The sequence below is a fragment of the Nicotiana tabacum genome, chromosome 8 (genome assembly GCF_000715075.1).
Source record: "Nicotiana tabacum cultivar K326 chromosome 8, ASM71507v2, whole genome shotgun sequence".
Classification (NCBI taxonomy): domain Eukaryota; kingdom Viridiplantae; phylum Streptophyta; class Magnoliopsida; order Solanales; family Solanaceae; genus Nicotiana; species Nicotiana tabacum.
The window spans coordinates 196,269,906-196,290,139 of NC_134087.1; the positions used below are offsets into that span (position 1 = coordinate 196,269,906).

At 39.8% G+C, this 20,234-nt stretch overlaps 1 pseudogene; it reads left to right on the forward strand.

Moving 5' to 3' along the window:
- The window catches only part of LOC107762725 (3-hydroxyisobutyryl-CoA hydrolase-like protein 5), a 91,226-nt pseudogene that overhangs the window by 12,758 nt on the left and 58,234 nt on the right, over positions 1-20,234 (forward strand).

The following is a 20,234-nucleotide window of genomic DNA, read 5'->3' on the forward strand; positions in this document are numbered from 1 at the left end:
AATGTCAAATGAATCAACCCCAATGCATGAAAATGAGTTTTCCAAAGTTTTACCCAAAAAGTCAAAAATCAACCCTGAGCCCACATGGTCAAAACCCGAGGTTTGAACCAAAACCCGATTACACATTCCCCCATGAACCCAAATATATAATTTGTTTTGAAATCGAACCTCAAATCGAGGTCCAAATCCCTAATTTTTGAAAAACCTAGGTTCTACCCAAAACACCCAATTCCCCCCATGAAAATCATTAATTTTAAGTTGAAATCATGTTGATGTTAATGATTGAAGGAAATGAGTTAAAATTAACTTACAATCGATTTGGAAGAAGAGTTGTTCTTGAAAAATCGCCCAAAGGAGTTTGTGTTTTGAAAAGATATGAAAAATGGATTTAAAATCATCTAAGTATAAAGTTGCAGATCACAAGTATGGGAGATGCGAACCCTGACCTCTGCTGGGTTGGGAAATGTGAAGGGTGAATCGCAATTGCGAAGTTGCATTTGCGACTGGAGGTCTCGCATTTGCGACTGTAGGGGATTCAGGCGGGTGTCACATTTGCGACATATACTTCGCATTTGCGAAGAAGGCTGCCCATGCCACCTCTGCATTTGCGATGCATGGCTCGCATTTACGAGACATGCTTCACATTCTAAAACACACCAACATAAAACCTGCAATTTTCTAAGTTCAAAATGCACCCCATGGCATATCCAAAACTCACCCGAGCCCTCAGGGCTCCAAACCAAATATACACACAACCTCGAAAACATCCTACAGACTTATTTGTGTACTCAAATCACCAAACTAACATCATGAACATCGAATTAAACCTCAAGATCGATGGAATTTCTCAAAACTTCTTTAAACATCAAATTTGCATTTACGATCCGAATCACGCCAAATGGGTTCTGTTTCTTACCAAACTTTACCAACAATACATATAAATCATAGTGAACCTGTACCGGGCTCCGAAACCATAATACGGGCCCGATACCACAGGTTTCACATGATATTTCACTTTCAAAAATCTTTATATTTTTCAGAAAATAATTTCTTTCAAAAATTCATTTCTCGGGCTTGGGACCTCGGAATTCGATTCCGGGCATATCCCCAAGTCCCATATTTTTCTACGGACCTTCCAGGACCGTCAAATCACGGGTCCGTCTCCGTTTACCCAAAACATTGACCGAAGTCAAATTAATTCATTTTATAATCAAACTTTATCATTTTTCATAGATTTTCATATATAAGCTTTCCGGCTACGCGACTGGACTGCGCACGCAAATCGAGGTTATGACTCGATGGCTTGAATTAAGAGAGAGAAGCCGAGAGCGATAAATAAAGAGAAATCAATTATGCAAAGTTGCAATGCACAAAAGTTTGATTCTGATACTATGTGAAAACATTTGAGCATCCAACCAAATTCTTAAGGTGATGGGTGGAATGGTCTAAGACGTCATATATAAACCCCATTGAAAATCCTTTTATAATCAATACAAGGGATAACTATAACCCAGTATGTTGAAAATATAATTAAGTAAGTAATTTTGTGATTTCTTTAACAACTTAAACTTTTAAATGATAAAGTAATATATTTCAGCAGGCAAAAATATTTTTTTAATATAGATAAAAGTTTGATACTTTACAACAATAATAATTACGCTTCAACCCCAAATAAAGTTATGCTCGGCAATATAAATTATCACTTCTTCTTTTTTCAAACTCAATTCATATCATCGTCATGGAAAATTTTTGTTACTTTAATATGAAAAAAAAAATATTTTGTAAGTTTATTAGTGAACAAAATAGGTGACCATAGGTGAAATATATCTAAGATGTTCGTGTGCACTATAATAAATATTCAACTTATATAGCATGACTAAAGACAAGTAACTTTTCACCAGGTTGTTATTGCTGAGGAAGTTGGTCATGTCAGAGTGCTCACTTTAAATCTTCCTAACCAGTTAAATGTCATCTCTATAAAAGTGGTAAGTTTTACAAAATAGCAAGAAGGAACTTAAATCTGATTATTTAATTCAAGAATTGTTTTAAATGGCGTCTTTCCCATTCACAAAAACACATTTTAATTTCCGTGTACAAGGCATTGGTTCTAGGACAAAAACTCGAGAAAATTGAGAAAGATGACAATGCACAACTTATTATCATCGAGGTAAGTATTTTTTTTGTCACGACCCAAAAACCACTAAGGATCGTGATGGCGTCAGACACCATTGTCAGACAAGCCAAACAAAATACTTAATCAAATTCTCGTTTTAATAAATTTAAAAACTATGATTTTCATTCAATTTTACCAGTAAAAGATAATCGTTTCAAATCGAATATGAATGTTAAGCAGTTAATACAAGATATCCCATAATCATCCCAGACCCCGGTGTCACAAGTGCATGAACATTTACTAGGGAATTACGTAAAATACAGTGATTGTCCGAAATACAAATGGACAGAAATGAAAATACAGTACAATACTCTGAAGGAGACTCTACTGGTTGCGGGTCGTCTCGATAATTGCAGCTCACCCAAGTCTCCATATCAATCATGCCGCTATGCCACGAGCCACATATAAAACATGTGCAACAAAAATGCACAACAAGTGTAGTATGAGTAAGAAAACAACGTGTACCCAATGAGTATCCCTTCTAATCTCGAAGAAGTAGAGATGAGAGGTCAACTTTGACACTTGCTAGTAGTGTAATAGTAATATTATTAATGCGATGAAACTCAGATTTATTAAGAAAAATAGTAAATTCAAATAAGTCACGAAACAGGTAAGAGTTCCTTTTTATTAAAAGTCTCCGGATTCATAATCCATTAATTAACAATTATCTCAAGTCGGGGAGAGCAAATATCAATATCAATAACTCTCAAGGCAAGCAATACAAGCATGCGCAAATCATGCCGAGATCGTACGACCCGATCCAACAAAATGTAAAATGTGTACTGCCGAGAGTCGAACGACGCGAACCATAGATGCATCTATTACCCCGCTCGTGAATCATACATGCGACGCAGTCAACATAAATAAACAAACACCCTGCTCAAGAATCATACATGCGACGTAGGTACACATAGAAATACATGCTCAAACAACAAATTAAGAATTTATTGGGGAACGTTTATCCAAATAAAAACCGATTCTCTTTTAGCGATTTAAGAAAATGAAGTTTAATCCTTTTAGAAATTCATTTACCAATTTGATAAGATTTAGGCAATTCAACTGCCAACAAGATTACAGATATTCCAAGTATAGCATGCTTTTTGGGTCCTAGACTACTCGGGCTTACACATAATAGTTGTTACGCACGGACTCTCGTCACCTCGTGCATACGTAGCCTCCACAAATAGGAGCACATGATCAATTATATCACCTATGAGGACAATTACCTCTTACAAGTTTAGAAAGGAGACTCACCTTGCTCCGAAATTTCCATAACCGGCTTCCAAGCCCTTCCAACGACTCCAATTGATGCACACGCCCCAAATTATTCAAATAACAGGCAAACCAATAAAAAGATCACTCTAATAATTGTAACAATTCAAATTATATAAGTTCCCAACTCCGCTCGAAAAGTTGACCAAAATGCCCTCGGGCCCACATGCTCGGATTCCGAAATTTCTCGAAGATAAATTCTACCCATAGCTTTACTAAATCAAATATACAATTTGCTCAAATTTTCATGCTCAAATTCAAGGTAAAAGTCCAAAATTCCAAATTCTAGGTCTTCCCCAAAAATTTCAAATTTATACTAATTTTTCATGTCTAAATCCATGTAAGATCACATATTTAACTCAAAAATAGGAAGAAATCACTTACCTAGTGTTGCTTGGTAAAAATCCCTCCTTGAACTCTCCAAAATCGTCCAAGCCAAATGAAAGAAATGGGCCAAAACTCGTGTTTAAAACAATCTGCCCAGGCTTCATCGAGTTGTACCTTGCTCTGTGCAGGTTGTACAGCCAATTACCATTTTCCACACCTTCTGTTAAAATGCACATAACTCCTTGTGGAAATATCCAAATGACAAACGGTTTGAAGCTTTAGAACCTAGACTTGAAGATATTCCATTTGATAGGTTGTACACCATATAATGCTTTATATATTACGAAATAAGAGCTTCTAAAGTCGGCTCCATGCATCAGAAAATTCTGTCGAAACTGCTCCACCAACCATCTTCAATTAATCATAACTTTCTGATAAAACGTCCAAATCATGAATGGTTTAACTTTCTGGAAACTAGAATGCAAGGACAACAACTTTTTTGTTTTGCAAATTTTCATATTCCTTATAAATTTCGAGATATAAGCTTCCAAAATAGCCTCCTCGATTGCACTATTACTGTCCAAAACAGCAGCTGCAGCAGATTTTCAGCAGCTTCAAATTTCCGAAATCAATCCGTTAGCCTTCCAAAATCCACCCGAGACCCTCGGGACTTCAACAAATTATACCAACATGTCCCAAAATATAATACGAACTTAGCCGAGGCTTTAAATCACATCAAACAACGTCGAAATCATGAATCGTACTCCAATCCAAACTTTGCACACAAGTCATATTCGACATTATGGAGCTGCTCCAACTTTCGAAATTAGAATCCGACCCCGATATCAAAAAGTCAAACTCTCGGTCAAACTTCTCAAAAACCTTCAAATTTCTATCTTTAGCCAAATGACATACAGACCTCCGAATTCATTTCCGATCGCGTTCCCATCTCCAGAATCACCATAAGGAGCTATTCCCAGACTCAGAATCCCAAACAGACATTGATAACCCTGAAATGCACTTCAACCCAGACTTTTGAAATTCCTCCAAAATGCTAACTTCCACAATAGGCACCAAAGCATTCCCGGGTCTTCCAAAATTCGATCCGGACATACGCCCAAGTCCAAAATCATCATACGAACCTGCTGGAACATTCAAATCCCGATTCCGAGGTCATTTACCCAAAAATCCAATCTTAGCTAGTTCTTTCAACTTAAAGCTTCCGAAATGAGAATTCTCTTTCCAAATCAACTCTAAACTTTCTGGAATTCAATTCCGACCGTGCGCACAAGTCATAATACATGAAGTAAAGTTGCTCATGGCCTCAAACTACTGAACGACGCGCTAGAGCTCAAAATGATCGGTCGGGTCGTTACATTCTCTCCCACTTAAAAATACGTTCATCCTCGAGCGTGCTAAGAACGACGCTAGGGTTGCCCGAAATCACTATTTAACACCTCGACCACCTACCCGTGCTACCACAACTCAGCTGGGCACCCTAGCTCGATCAATCTGAATATACCCTTTTTTACTTAGGCAAATAAGCCTTAGAGCCCAATTCCAACATCCAAAAATCTCTGCCAGGACTGTTTCCAACATACGAACACCGTATCAATCACCACACGATGTACCAAAACATGACTGCATACCCTTGCTGAATTCACACCTTGCACCACTTTATTCACTGAACCACAATAACTTTCTCTGAGCATAATAGTCGAAATTCTACGAATCTAATGCTCCCATTGCACCTCATGACATACATAGGTCTTGCTCTAATTCTTACAATACCTCCACGACGGAAGAGATGTGTAGAGTTTCATAACCAACTGCCGAATCATAAAATCATTTGGTCTATACTCCTGACAAGAACCATCACCTCATTCTAAACCAAATAGTGGTCTTTGCTCCTTAATATACTTCATATAATCAGATTGCAATGATCCTAAATCCAATGATCTCGTCTCACCCAATACGAACTGCTCAGGCAATAAGCCACAATGTGCCAATGGGCTACCAATTTGAATGCGATACAAAAGGAAAACGAACCTTGAAAATGAAATCCAATTACCCCGCTCGCCACTCATACATGCAATGCGGTCAACATGATTAAACAGACACCCCGCTCGCGAATCATACATGCGATGCGGGCACACAGTAAATAGGAGTTTTCTTCAGGAAAATGGGAAACAAAACACATAAAACAGATATAGGGAACTGTACTCAATATCACACTATTGCGGCGTGCAACCCGATCCAAACAACATACCCATGGCGGCGTGCCACCCGATCCACACATAAAATTCACATAAGGAGATACACACCGAGCCAGATTGCTCATTACAACAAAATGTCGAACGTCGGTCACAAGCATGCTAAGTGCATAATATTATCCCTGGTGAGACATATAGCGTCATAAGCTACAAACTCAAGCACAACTAAGGTGCGATATATGATCTGAATCTTAAGACCATCTAGCTCATATAACATCATCTCTACGCGGAACCTCAACACATAAGAAATTCACCAAGCCATCTCACAACTCATACGGTGCAATATATCATTACATGAAATAACCGACGACGAAATAGTACCCCAGTTACTTTTCCATGAGGAGCGCATCGCTGAAATAAACACATCTGGCCTAATATAGAGCCCATATTCACATTTAGATCCATCCACATACCTCAAGCGGATTCAAAACCACACTGAACTAAGATAATAACCTTCCAAAGGTCCATAATAACTCCCCTTTTTCTTATAACACACGAGAACTACCATCATGACCGGAGTAATCCTCCACAGTCCACAACCCAATAAACCGAGTGCCCTTCAGGCATCAATTCTCAGTTTAACGACATCACTACAATCTTCATACTTGGTTTAACTCTTCAATCAATCAAGTGACTACATGTCACACTTATACGACCTTCCCGTGGGACACACTCCCACATCCTTCCGTAACAGATAACAAGTCTGTACATCCAAACCACCGGCCGCACTATCGCTGATAAGCGATAAAGAATCCTTAACCAGGATGCAAAGAGTTTTTCACAAAGCACCGATCTCAGGTGACGTGGAAGACAATACTAACTTACTTTAAACATCGAAACTCCCTTCCTGCTCATCCGAGCTTGTAACATCCTTGTCAAAACCGAACTACAACCTTGATCCTTACTTCAAATTCCATACACTCACTGCACCCAACATGCCAATATGCGATAGAACACGATTTTTCATCATAACTCCGGAACCACAAATAGATTAACACTTCATCATATAATTTTTTTTACTTAACTCACTTCAGAAGAACTATAGCAACACAGTTGAATTCTCATAATCGTAGAATATGCAAATCTCTAAGTAGTGGTCTAAGCCACTATAGCCCTTTCGGGATCTACCTACACATAATAGTCCATAACAGTAGAATACTTCTGAATAACATCAATTATGGTGGCCGACAAGCCTCGCACGTACCGTCACAATTCGCTTGCATATCTGGACCACACTGAAGGAACTAATCACTACCACCAATATGCCAGCCTAACTATGGCTAACCGATCTATCTTCTTTCAATTTATCCTTGATTGCCTTAGAAATAATAATAACACCATTCAACACATAGTACACTCCATCCGCACTCATCCCGAGTGACCCTGAATCACGAGACCATGCTGTCTCAAATCCCATGAACCATTTCATACCTCCCTTGTGCGCATATTCTCATCCTCAACTGGTATGCCCATTCTGATAATCCCTCTAAGAATCCAAAGTCCTTTCTCATTTTCCTCCCAAATGTTGTACTGCAAGTCAAAACATCATAGAACATTCTGGGCCTCTTCTCATAAGCTGCTACGAAAGCTTGATTCTTAACCATACTTGTAGGCTCGAAATCATTAGGCACCACACTTTAACCTTTGAATCTACTAGGACCGTTGTTGAGAGCCACCCACTCTGACTTGGCCCCGAATATAATCAACTCCATGAATCTTCTAGCACATGAATACCCTCTCGACGAAGCACCCGACAAAATCACTTCCTTTGAAACCCGCATCTATACAAGGCATAAATCCTGAATCCTTCCCCAAGTCTGAACATGAGCCAATAAGGCCAACCATAGCACAACTTTAACAATTCTTTTGCTCAAATTACCACTTTTATTCTTTTCCCGTAGCTGAAATAGCCCATCAATATGCTAATAACTATATATCTCACAAATAGGCGATCAGACAATCCAACCGTAGGCGGTGGGACTCTCCCACTTAGCTTGAAGCCACTATTACACAACTTTGGAAACCACCAAGGTTCTTTATCTCTTATTGACATGACCTTGCGCAATTAAACCGCCAAATTCCTCGAAATCCTTCCTTTAGCATTTTATGAACACTCTGAATCTCTAACAACATTCACACATTAGACCTCTTACCAGATAGTTAATAGAATACTTCGCCGAAGCTTTGCCAACCACGCGATCGCTGATCTGCTCATAGAAGACATCCCCCAAATTTGGAGACTACACACCGATATCTTCCAACATCGCAGCATGGGGTACAATTACTACGACACCAATAATCCATCCTGAGCTCGTGCTCATCCACCAGTTGCACAAGTCCATTCACTCCTCGTGGACATTAACTAAATGTGCGATAATATCTTCCAATTCGAAATTATGTTGTATCCTTCTTTATATCAAGCAGATCCTTTCCGTTATATCGAATCTCCCACCGTTATGCTAGCCAATATTTCAAATTAAGCTCGTAGACCCAATCACCGTCCACTAAAAATTCCCAAATCACTCTAACTGTCCTCAAGGGTGTAGTTATCCTGCCACTGAATCCATGTGCTGCTCTGCCACTCTCCCACTTTGGCCGGACCCTCTTCTTTAAGCAACTATTCGACTTCCGCTTCTTACACTTGGCCTTCTAGACATTTAACCACTGCATGACACTTCCCACATGTCCTTCCCCATCCTTTGCTGCCTAGTTTTTGCCTTAGATCAATATATATATCTCGGTAGCACTTGAACTAATGGACTGCTACTAACTTTATACTTTTTCGAAGATCATGTTTTCCCGAGCCGTTGACATTAGAAACATCGACTCAATCCTGAACAATTATAGTCTGGTTGCCTTTCCTCCACCGGGAATGAAATACCGAGTCTTTGAATCATGCAATAGTAGGCTTCCTTTTAGGTCATTCACTGCCCGAACATATTGGTAAGTATCCTACCATCACATCAATACTAGGCGATAGCAACGCACGAATCATCATAACATTGATGCCAGATCTCAAAACCTTAGGTAATACTGATACTTAGCTGAAACGACAAAACGACCTTCTACAAGGTGAAGACAATATCCCAAACAACTATGCAGGGAGAAACATCCCGCACCACATCTGTAGTACTATTACAATTCCTCAATTCCCGATTTATAATAAGCGCTTCACGTCGCATAAGATTGAGTAGGAAGGAAACATGGGCATAAGCCTCAAAGGAATCAAACCACATGATGAGGAATCAAGAAGGGAAGTGATTCTAACAGCCCTGTAGCCTCTCGAAGATAAGTACAAACATATCCGTACCGATCCGCAAGACTCTCATAGACTCGCTCATGACTTGTGAGACCTAAGGGAACCTAGTGATCTGATACCATATTGTCACGACCCAAAATCCACTAAGGATCGTGATGGCGTCAGACACCGCTATCAGGCAAGCCAACCAAAATACTTAATTAAATTCTCGTTTTAATAATTTTAAAAACTATGAGTTTCCTTCAATTTTACCAGTAAAAGATAATCGTTTCAAATCAAATATGAATGTTAAGTAGTTAATACAAGATACCCCATAATCATCCCAGAACCCAATGTCACAAGTGCATGAGCATTTACTAGGGAATGACGTAAAATACAGTAAGTGTCCGGAATACAAGTGGACAAAAATCAAAATACAGTACAATACTCTGAAGGAGACTCTGTTGGCTGTGGGTTATCTCGATAATTGCAGCTCACACAAGTCTCCATATCAATCATGCCACTATGCCACTAAGCCACTAGACACATATGAACCTATGCAACAAAAATGTACAGCAAGTGTAATATGAGTACGAAAACAACGTGTATCCAATGAGTATCCCTTCTAATCTCGAAGAAGTAGAGATGAGAGGTCGACTTCGACACTTGCTAGTAGTCCAATAATAATATTATTAATGCGATGAATCACGGATTTATTAAGAACAACATTAAACTCAAATAAGTCACGAAACAGGTAAGAGTTCCTTTTTATTAAAAAGTCTCCGGATTCATAATCCATTAATTAACAATTATCTCAAGTCGGGGAGAGAAAATATCAATATCAATAACTCTCAAGGCAAGCAATACAAGCATGCACAAATCATGCTGAGGTCGTACGGCCCGATCCAACATATATAAAATGTGCACTGCCGAGGGTCGAACGGCGCGAACCATGGATATATCTATTACCCCGCTCGCGAATCATACATGCGACGCAGGTACACATAGAAATACATGCTCAAACAACAAATTAAGAATTTATCGGGAAACGTTTATCCAAATAAAAGCCAATTCTCTTTTAGAGATTTAAGAAAATGAAGTTTAATCCTTTTAGAAATTCATTTACCAATTCGATATGATTTAAGCAATTCAACTACCAACAAGATTACAGATATTCTAAGTATAGCATGCTTTTGAGTCGTAGACTACCCGGACTTACATATAATAGTAGCTACGCACGGACTCTCGTCACCTTGTGTGTACGTAGCCCCCACACATAGGAGCACATAACCAATTATATCACCTATGGGGATAATTCCCTCTTACAAGGTTAGAAAGGAGACTCACCTCGCTCCGAAATTTCCATAACCGGCTTCCAAGCCCTTCCAACGACTCCAATTGATGTACAATGCCCCAAAACTATTCAAATAGTGGGCAAACCAATAAAAATTCAATCTAATACTTGTAACAGTTCAAATTATATAAGTTCCCAACTCCGCTCGAAAAGTTGACCAAAATGCCCTCGGGCCCACGTGCCCGGATTTCGAAATTTCTTGAAGATAAATTCTACCCATAGCTTTACTAACTCAAATATACAATTTGCTCAAATTTTCATGCTCAAATTCAAGGTAAAAGTTCAAAATTCCAAATTCTAGGTCTTCCCAAAAATCCCAAATTTATACTATTTTTTCATGTCTAAATCCATGTGAGATCACATATTTAACTCAAAAATAGGAAGAAATCACTTACCTAGTGTTGCTTGGTGAAAATCCCTCCCTGAGCTCTCCAAAATCGTCCAAGGCAAATGAAATAAATGAAAGAAATGGGCCAAAACTCGTGTTTAAAACGATCTGCCCAGGCTTCATCGAGTTGTATCTTGCGTTGTGCAGGTTGTACATCCTATTACCAGTTTCCCCTGTTGTACACCTTCTGTTAAAACGCCCATAACTTCTTGTGAAAATATCCAAATGACAAACGATCTGAAGATTTAGAACCTAGACTCGAAGATCTTTCATTTGATAGGTTGTACACCATATAGCTCTTTATATATTTCGAGATATGAGCTTCTAAAGTCGGCTCCATGCATCAGAAAATTCTGTCGAAACTGCTCCACCAGTCATCTTCAATCGATCATAACTTTCTAATAAAATGTCCAAATCATGAATGGTTTAACTTTCTGGAAACTAGAATGCAGGACAACAACTTTTATATTTTTCACAGTTTCAGATTCCTTATATATTTCGAGATATAAGCTTCCAAAATAGCCTCCTCGATTACACCATTGTTGTCCAAAACAACAGCTGCAGCAGAAAAAGCAGCAAATTTTTAGCAGCTTCAAATTTCCGAAATCGATCCGTTAGCCTTCTGAAATCCACCTGAAACCTCGGGACTTTAACCAATTATACCAACATGTCCCAAAATACAATACGAACTTAGCCGAGTCTTTAAATCATATCAAACAACGTCGAAATCATGAATCGTACTCCAATCCAAACTTTATGAACTTTGAAATTTCAAACTTCTACATTCAATGTTGAAACCCGTCAAATCACGTCCGATTGACCTCAAATTTTGCACACAAGTCATATTTGACATTATGGACCTGCTCCAACTTTCAGAATTAGAATCCGACCCCGATATCAAAAAGTCAAACTCTAGGTCAAACTTCTCAAAAACCTTCAAATTTCTATCTTTAGCCAATTGACTTCAAAATGACTACAAACCTCCGAATTCACTTCCGATCGCGCTCCCAACTCCACAATCACCATACAGAGCTATTATCAGACTCAGAATCCCAAATGGACATTGATAACCCTGAAATGCACTTCAATCAAACTTATGAAATTCCTCCAAAATGCACTTTAATTCAACCGGTCGGGTCGTTACATCTTTAATTATTTTTTTTCTTTTTCTTTTTCTATAATCAGTTAGAAGTTAGTGATTTATGAAGGGGAGCCTTGGAGTAATGGTAACGTTGTCTCTGTGTGACCTATAGGTCACGGGTTTAACCCGTAGAATTAGCCACTGATGCTTGCATCAGGAAAGGCTGCCTACATCACACCTCTTGGGGTGTGGCCCTTCCCCTAACCTGACATGAATGCAGGATGCTTCGTGCACCAGGCTGCCTTTTTAGTCAGAGATTAGTGATTTACGATTTGAAACTCAGTTTCTAATGGGTACATCGCTTTACCCTTCTTTACTTAACTAATATCAAGTTTTTTTTTATCTACAACTGAGTTTGAAATTTTCAAATTGTCATATTTAGCCTTTTTTAATATTGGGTTTTATGTAATGCAAAATATATAGAGAGCTGGCCGAGCTTTTTCTGCTGGTGGGAACTTGAAATATTTTTATGATGGCAGAAAGACAAGCAACTATCTTCTTTTTTTCAGTTTTTTGGGGTGACAAAATATGTTTAGTTGTATAATCTAAAACTATTAAATTATTGACTGTATTTCTTAGGGGATTCTTTCATTGAAGGCATTTATAGAATGTATTGGCTGTGCTAACACATTCATACATACAAGAAACCACAGGTACAAATTGTGTGTTGCTCCTCTACAATTCAATAATTAGTAGTATATGATATGGAAAAAAATGGAGAGATCATAGATTAGGTTAATTTCACGTATGGTTATACTTTATTTACCATAATAGTAAAGTCGTAAAATATTTTTTTTATCATACTAGGTAATTGAATATTATCTATTATGATAGTAGCGTCACAAAATTATTATTTATCACATCAAAGGAACTAAACCTTACCCATTATAATTGTAAGGTCACGAAATTATTTTTTGTCATATTTGTTTTATAACTTTACGCATTATAATAATAGTAAACTTATCCACTACAACATTAATGTTACCTTGATGGATAGGTTTGTTGACGGACTGTCATATATAGTTAGTGGATAAAGTTTAGTGATTTTATTGGTAGAAAAATCCAGTTACTATTATAAAATATAACCCAAAATAATAATATAGAACAGGCAAAAATAAATTAAGAGATATAGAGAGAAAGAGAGGAAGAGAGATTCTTATTTCTTCTTCAATTGTATGTATTTTCCTATCTATTACAAGGACTTTATATAGGCATAAAAAGTGAAGAAAATATGTCATGGAATATGTCATTGAACATACAAAATATGTCATTAAACATTTGAGATGAAGATCATGGAAGAAGAGTAGACATCCAACATAATGTGATATTTATCATAACACTCCCCCTTGGATGTCCATAGATAATGTGCCCCATTAAAACCTTATTAGGAAAAAACCCAACGGGAAAAAAAATCCTAGTGAAGGAAAAAGAGTACACATGTTTAGAAATATGCCTTTTGGTTGCCTCGTTAAAAAACTTACAAGGAAAACCCAGTGGGACAAAACCTTGTAAGAGAAAAAGAGTACAACGCGTATTAACTCCCCCCAATGAGAGCATCAACTCACATCCTTGAGCCTTCACATCCCAATTTTGTACACCAGTTTCTTGAATGTTGATGTTGGTTGGTGAACAAATCAACCATATTATCACTTAAACGAATCTGTTGCACATTGATATCACCATTATTTTGAAGATCATGTGTAAAAAATAACTTTGGTGAAATGTGCTTTGTCTTATCTCCTTTTATGAATCCTCCCTTCAATTGGGCTATGCATGCTGTATTGTCTTCATACAAAATTGTGGGTAGTTTGTCACACTTCAAACCACATTTGTCTCGGATAAGATGTATTATAGACCTCAACCAAATACATTCTCGACTTGCTTCATGAATAGCAATTATCTCAGCATGATTAGAAGAAGTAGCCACAATTGATTACTTAATCGATCGCCAAGATATGGAAGTGCCGCCACATGTAAACACATAACCTGTTTGAGATTGAGCCTTATGCGGGTTAGATAACTACCCAACATCGGCATAACCAACAAGATCGGAATTGCAATTATTGCCATAAAATAAGCCCATATCGATAGTCCCTTTTACATATTGCAATATCTATTTGATCTCATTCCAGTGTCTCCTTATTGGAGCAGAGCTATATCTTGCTAAGACATTAACCGAAAAAGTTATGTCAGGCCTTGCAGTGTTAGCAAGATACATTAGTGCACCAGTTGCACTAAGATATGGTACTTCAGGACCAAGAAGCTCTTCATTCTTTTCTTGAGGTCGAAACGGGTCCTTATTCACATCAAGTGATCGAACAATCATCGGAGTACTTTATGGATGTGCTCCATCCATGTAAAACTGTTTCATGTGACGACCCAAAGGGTCATCACCGGTTTCTAATTGAATTCTGTGCCTCCGAGGCCTTGAAAACCTCATTTAAGGTTGCCTCGATTTGTATGGCAGTCCGGGCGCGTAGCCAAAAAGCTTAAATATGAAATTCTATGAAAAATGCTAAGTTTTGATATTAAAAAGAAAAAGAAAATTTGACTTCGGTCAACATTTTGGGTAAACGGACCCGGACCCGTGATTTGACGGTCTTAGAGGGTCCGTAGGAAAATATGGGACTTGGGCGTATGCCCAGAATCGGATTCCGAGGTCCCAAGCCCGAGGAATGAATTTTTGAGTGAAATTGTGTTCTTGAAGTAATTAAGGAAATTGGAAATGAAATTTGGTTAGAAGACTATGGTATCGGGCCCGTATTTTGGTTCCGGCGACCGGTACAAGTCTTATAGATGTTTGAAATCACTCCTATAAAGTTTGGTTAAAAACGGACGTCGTTTGACGTGATCCGGACCCAAATTGGGGAATTGATGTTTAAAAGGGAAATCTGAGAAATTCCATTGATCTTGAGGCTTGATTCGATGTTTATGATGTTATATTGATGATTTGACCACACGAATATGTTCGTAGAGTGTTTTTGAAGTAGTGTGCATACTTGGGTTAGAGCTTCGAGGGATCGGGCGAGTTTCGAGTAGGTTCTAGGATGCCGTAGGCTTAGAAGATCAGATGTTGCAGGTTCAGGAAAAATATTACAGGCCTCTAAATCCTTTAGCGCGACCCACGAGGAATCGCGTGCGGCCGCGGTCGCCTTTGCGCGGTCCGCAGTGGGTGCTGTGCGGTCGCGGTCGGCTTAGTGCGGTCCGCGCGGGGTAAAGGTCCACAGGTCTTTAGGAAGGGCCAGCGCGGCCACTGTCAGCTTTGCGCGGTCCGCGGTGGGTGCTGTGTGGCCACGGTCGGCTTAGCGCGGTCCGCACAGGGGCTTCAGAAGGGTATAAATACACGTGAATTTTAGTTATTTTTACACTTTTCAAAACCCCAAAACATAAGAGGTGATTTTTCTAAATAACATTTCTTCTCCAAAACGATTGGTAAGTGATTTCTAACTCATTTTCTTCACTCCTTAACATCTTTTAATATGATTTCAACTTAAAATCAAAGATTTTCATGGGGGGAAATGGGTGTTTTGGGTAGAACCTAGGTTTTTCTAAAAATTGTGGATTTGGACCTCAATTTGGGGTCCGATTTCAAAACAAATTATACATTTGAATTCGTGGGGAATGGGTAAACAAGTTTTGGTCCGAACCTCGGGTTTCGACCACGTGGGCCCGGGGGTGATTTTGACTTTTTAAGTAAAACTTTGGGAAAACTCATTTTCATGCATTGGGATTGATTCATTTAGCACTTATTGATGTAATTAAGTAACTTGTGACTAGATTCGAGCATATTGGTGGTGGAATCAAGGGGTAAAGCTATAATTGAGGCTTGAGTAGTGCTCAAAGCTTTGAGGTAAGTGTTTGGTCTAACCTTAGCTTGAAGGATTAGGAGTTTAGTCTTATTTGCTACATGCTAATTGTCGAGTATGACGTATAGGCATGATGACGAGTATCTATACGTTGGTGTCTAGTATAACCGCGAGTCCTTATATTGCGGATATTCTGATTTTGTTGTATCTTCCATGCCTTAATGATGATTTTCTATATATTGTAACAAGCATGTGAAAGAAATTTTGATCTCTGCACTTCAAGGAGTGTTGGCTCGAGTTATAATACGAATTGTGAAAGTATACAAGATGATTGAACCCCTATGGAGCGTTGGCTCAGGTGGTAAAGTGAGATGAAAAGTGAAAGTGAAAGAAAGAGAAAGAATTATTAAATTGCTCCCTTGCCGGGATGTTTGTTGTTTTGTTGATTATCTCCATTGCCGGGAAGCTGAGAACATTGATATTATTCCCTTGCCGGGATTTAATTGCGTAATTGTGTTCCCTTGCCGGGATTTAAGTGCTTAATTGTGTTCCCTTGCCGGGATTTAGCTGCTTAATTGTATTCCCTTGTCGGTATTTCTACCATTATTTGTCTACTCCCTTGTCCCTTTGTTTGTGATTGTTGTTTGGGTGAGGAAGAGTGTTAAAGCACGAAGGGTGATGCCGTGTCGCATGATGTACCATTCCATGCCGATTTTATTGATTAAATGGTGAGGAAAGAGAGTAAAAGCACGAAGGGTGATGCCGTGCACATTTTTATTATATGATTGTTTTGGTGAGGACGAGAGTAAAATCACGAAGGGTGATGCCGTGCATTTGTTGATTCCCGATTCCTTATTGATATCCGAGTTATGTTGTTTCTTTCATTACTTATTGTTATTTGATTTACTTCAAGGTTACAGATTCCCTTACCCTATTTGCCTTGTGATTGTTGTTTGGATGAGGAAGAGCGTAAAACATGAAGGGTGATGTCGTGTATTGTTTTGGTGAGAATGAGAGTAAAAGCACGAATGGTGATGTAGTGCAAATTGTTGACTTTTGATTCTTGTTGATATCCTGGCTTTGCTGCTTCTTTCTGTTATTGAGGATTTCTATTTGAAACTGTTACCTTCCCACAACATGTTTCCCCCTCCCACATTGACTGGTTATTTCTGTATCTCTTTTCCGCTGTATATATATATATATATATATATATATATATATATATATATATATATATATATATATATATATATGTATGTATATATATATGTATATGAACTACATAGGTCTATTTGGAGTCTGGTCCTAGCCTCGTCACTACTTCGCCGAGGTTAGGCTGGACACTTGCCAGCACATGGGGTCGGTTGTGCTGATACTACACTCTAATTATTACTTATTGTTATTTGATTTACTTCAAGGTTACAGATTCCCTTACCCTATTTGCCTTGTGATTGTTGTTTGGATGAGGAAGAGCGTAAAACATGAAGGGTGATGTCGTGTATTGTTTTGGTGAGAATGAGAGTAAAAGCACGAATGGTGATGCAGTGCAAATTGTTGACTTTTGATTCTTGTTGATATCCTGGCTTTGCTGCTTCTTTCTGTTATTGAGGATTTCTATTTGAAACTGTTACCTTCCCACAACATGTTTCCCCCTCCCACATTGACTGGTTATTTCTGTATCTCTTTTCCGCTGTATATATATATATATATATATATATATATATATATATGTATATGGAACTACATAGGTCTATTTGGAGTCTGGTCCTAGCCTCGTCACTACTTCGCCGAGGTTAGGCTGGACACTTGCCAGCACATGGGGTCGGTTGTGCTGATACTACACTCTAAGCTCTTTTGTACAGATCCAGGTCTTGGACAGCAGCAGTAGTGTGGGGGTCAGCCTTTAGTCCAGTGAGACACCGAGGTAGCCTTGCATGCGTCCGCAGGCCCGGCGTCTTCTCTATCTTTTATTCCAGTCTGTTATCTCTTGTATTTCGAGTCAAACAACTTATATTTTCTTTCTTTCAAACGGTTGTATTTAGTACTCTTAGAAGTTCGTGAGTAATGTGACACCAGTTCTTGGGTAAAGCCATATGTTAATTCTCGCATTATGGTTTCATATTCTTTAATTTAAGTCTTCCGCATAATCATTTAAAATCCGTTGCTTTCATGTTATCACTGATAATTGTTAAAACAAGAAATTGTTAATGTAGTAAGCAGTTAAGGATTGGCTTGCCTAGCTCGCATTAGTAGGCGCCATCACGACTCCCGAGGGTGGGAAATTTGGGTCGTGACAAGTTGGTATCAGAGCCCTAGGTTTCATAGGTCTCACAACTCACGAACAAGCTTAGTAGAGTCTGAGGTATCGGTACAGAGACGATTGTATTTATCCCCCGGAGGCTACAAAGTTAGGAAAATCTCATATTTGTTCTTTCTTGTCGTGCATATTTGTTCTTCAAATGTTAATTGAACTTCTACTCTGTTCTTCGCAGATGGCGAGAACACGCACTTCCTCATCTACCACTCAGCAGCTCGAGCCCCCTACAGCAGCTCCCACTAGGGGCAGAGGGCGAGGCCGAGGCAGTGTTGGAGGCCGAGGTAGGGGCAGAGCTCAGCCCCAAGCAGCAGCACCAGTAGTGGAGCCCCAGGTTGATTTTGAGGAGGAGGTTCCGGCCCCAGTAGTTCCAGTGGGCCCCGCTCAGGTCCCAGAGGGGTTCATTGCCACCCTAACTCTTCAGGACGCTCTGGTCCGATTGGTGGGCCTCATGAAGAGTGTCACCCGAGCAAGTTTGCTTCTAGTAGCATCAGCCACTTCTGAGGCTGGAGGAGGGGCTCAGACTCCTGCTACGCGAACTCCATAGCAGGTAGCTCCCCAGGTTCAGATTCCAGCAGTTCAACCAGCTGTGGTGGTCTAGCCGGGTGTAGTAGATCAGACCGGCGATGGAGCGGCTATGTCCGCCGATGCTTTGTGGAGGGTAGATAGGTTCACCAAGATCTTCACTTCTACATTCAGCGATGCATCTACTGGGGATCCCCAGGATTTTCTGGATAGTTGTCATGAGGTTCTTCGAAACATGGGGATCGTTGAGACCAATGGAGTTGATTTTGCTACCTTTCGTCTGTCTAGATCCGCCAAGACTTGGTGAAGGGATTATTGCTTAGCTAGACCAGCCGGTTCGCCATCTTTGACTTGGGAGCAGTTCACAGTGTTGTTTTTGGAGAAGTTTCTCCCCGTGACTCAGAGAGAGGCCTTTCGGAGGCAGTTTGAGCGCCTCCAGCAGGGTTCCATGACGGTCACCCAGTATGAGACCAAGTTCATCGATCTGGCTTGTCATGCTCTTGTCATACTTCCCACCAAGAGAGAGAGGGTGAGGAGGTTTATTGATGGTTTTATTCAGCCGATTCGTCTTCAGATGGCCAAAGAGGCTGGGAGTGAGATCACTTTCTAGGAAGCGGCCAATATGGCCCACAGGGTTGAGATGGTTCTGTCACAGGGAGGTGGTCATGGGTCGGATAAGAGGCCTTGTCATTCAGGCAGATTCGGTGGTACCTCGTCTAGAGGTAGATATTCATAAGGTAGAGGCCATCCTCCTAGGCCCTTTCAGTCAGCTCTCCAAGTCTCTCATGGTACTTTAGGTGGTTGTGGTTCTTAGATGCATTATTCTGATCAGCATCCTTACAGTGCACCACCAGCTCCCATCAGTGCACCACCGCTTCAAAGCTTCCGAGGTGGTCATTTAGGTCGACAGGGCCAACAGTTTCAGTAGCCGAGGGTTTGTTACACTTGTGGTGATCTGGGTTACATTTCCAGGTTTTGCCCTCGAGCACCGGGTAGCTCTCAGCATCAAGGTTCTCGTGAGATGGTATAGGAACCAGGTGTTCCACAGCCCGCCCAGCCAGTTAGGGTTGGGGGTAGAGGTGCTAGAGGTGGTGGTAGAGGTCCTAGAGGTAGATCTCAGGCCGCCAGAGGTGGAGGCCAGCCAGCAGCAGGCCGTCCCAGAGAGGTAGTTCAGGTTTGTGGGGCCCAGCCCCGATGCTATGCCCTTCTAGCTAGGCCCGAGGCTGAGGCTTCAGATGCAGTTATTACAGGTACTATTCTGGTTTGTGATAGAGATGCTTCAGTGTTATTTGATCTAGGGTCTACGTATTCGTATGTATCCTCTTATTTTGCACCGTACCTGGTCATGCCTAGTGATTCATTGAGTGTCCCTATTTATGTATCTACACCGGTGGGTGATTCTATCGTGGTCGATTGAGTCCAT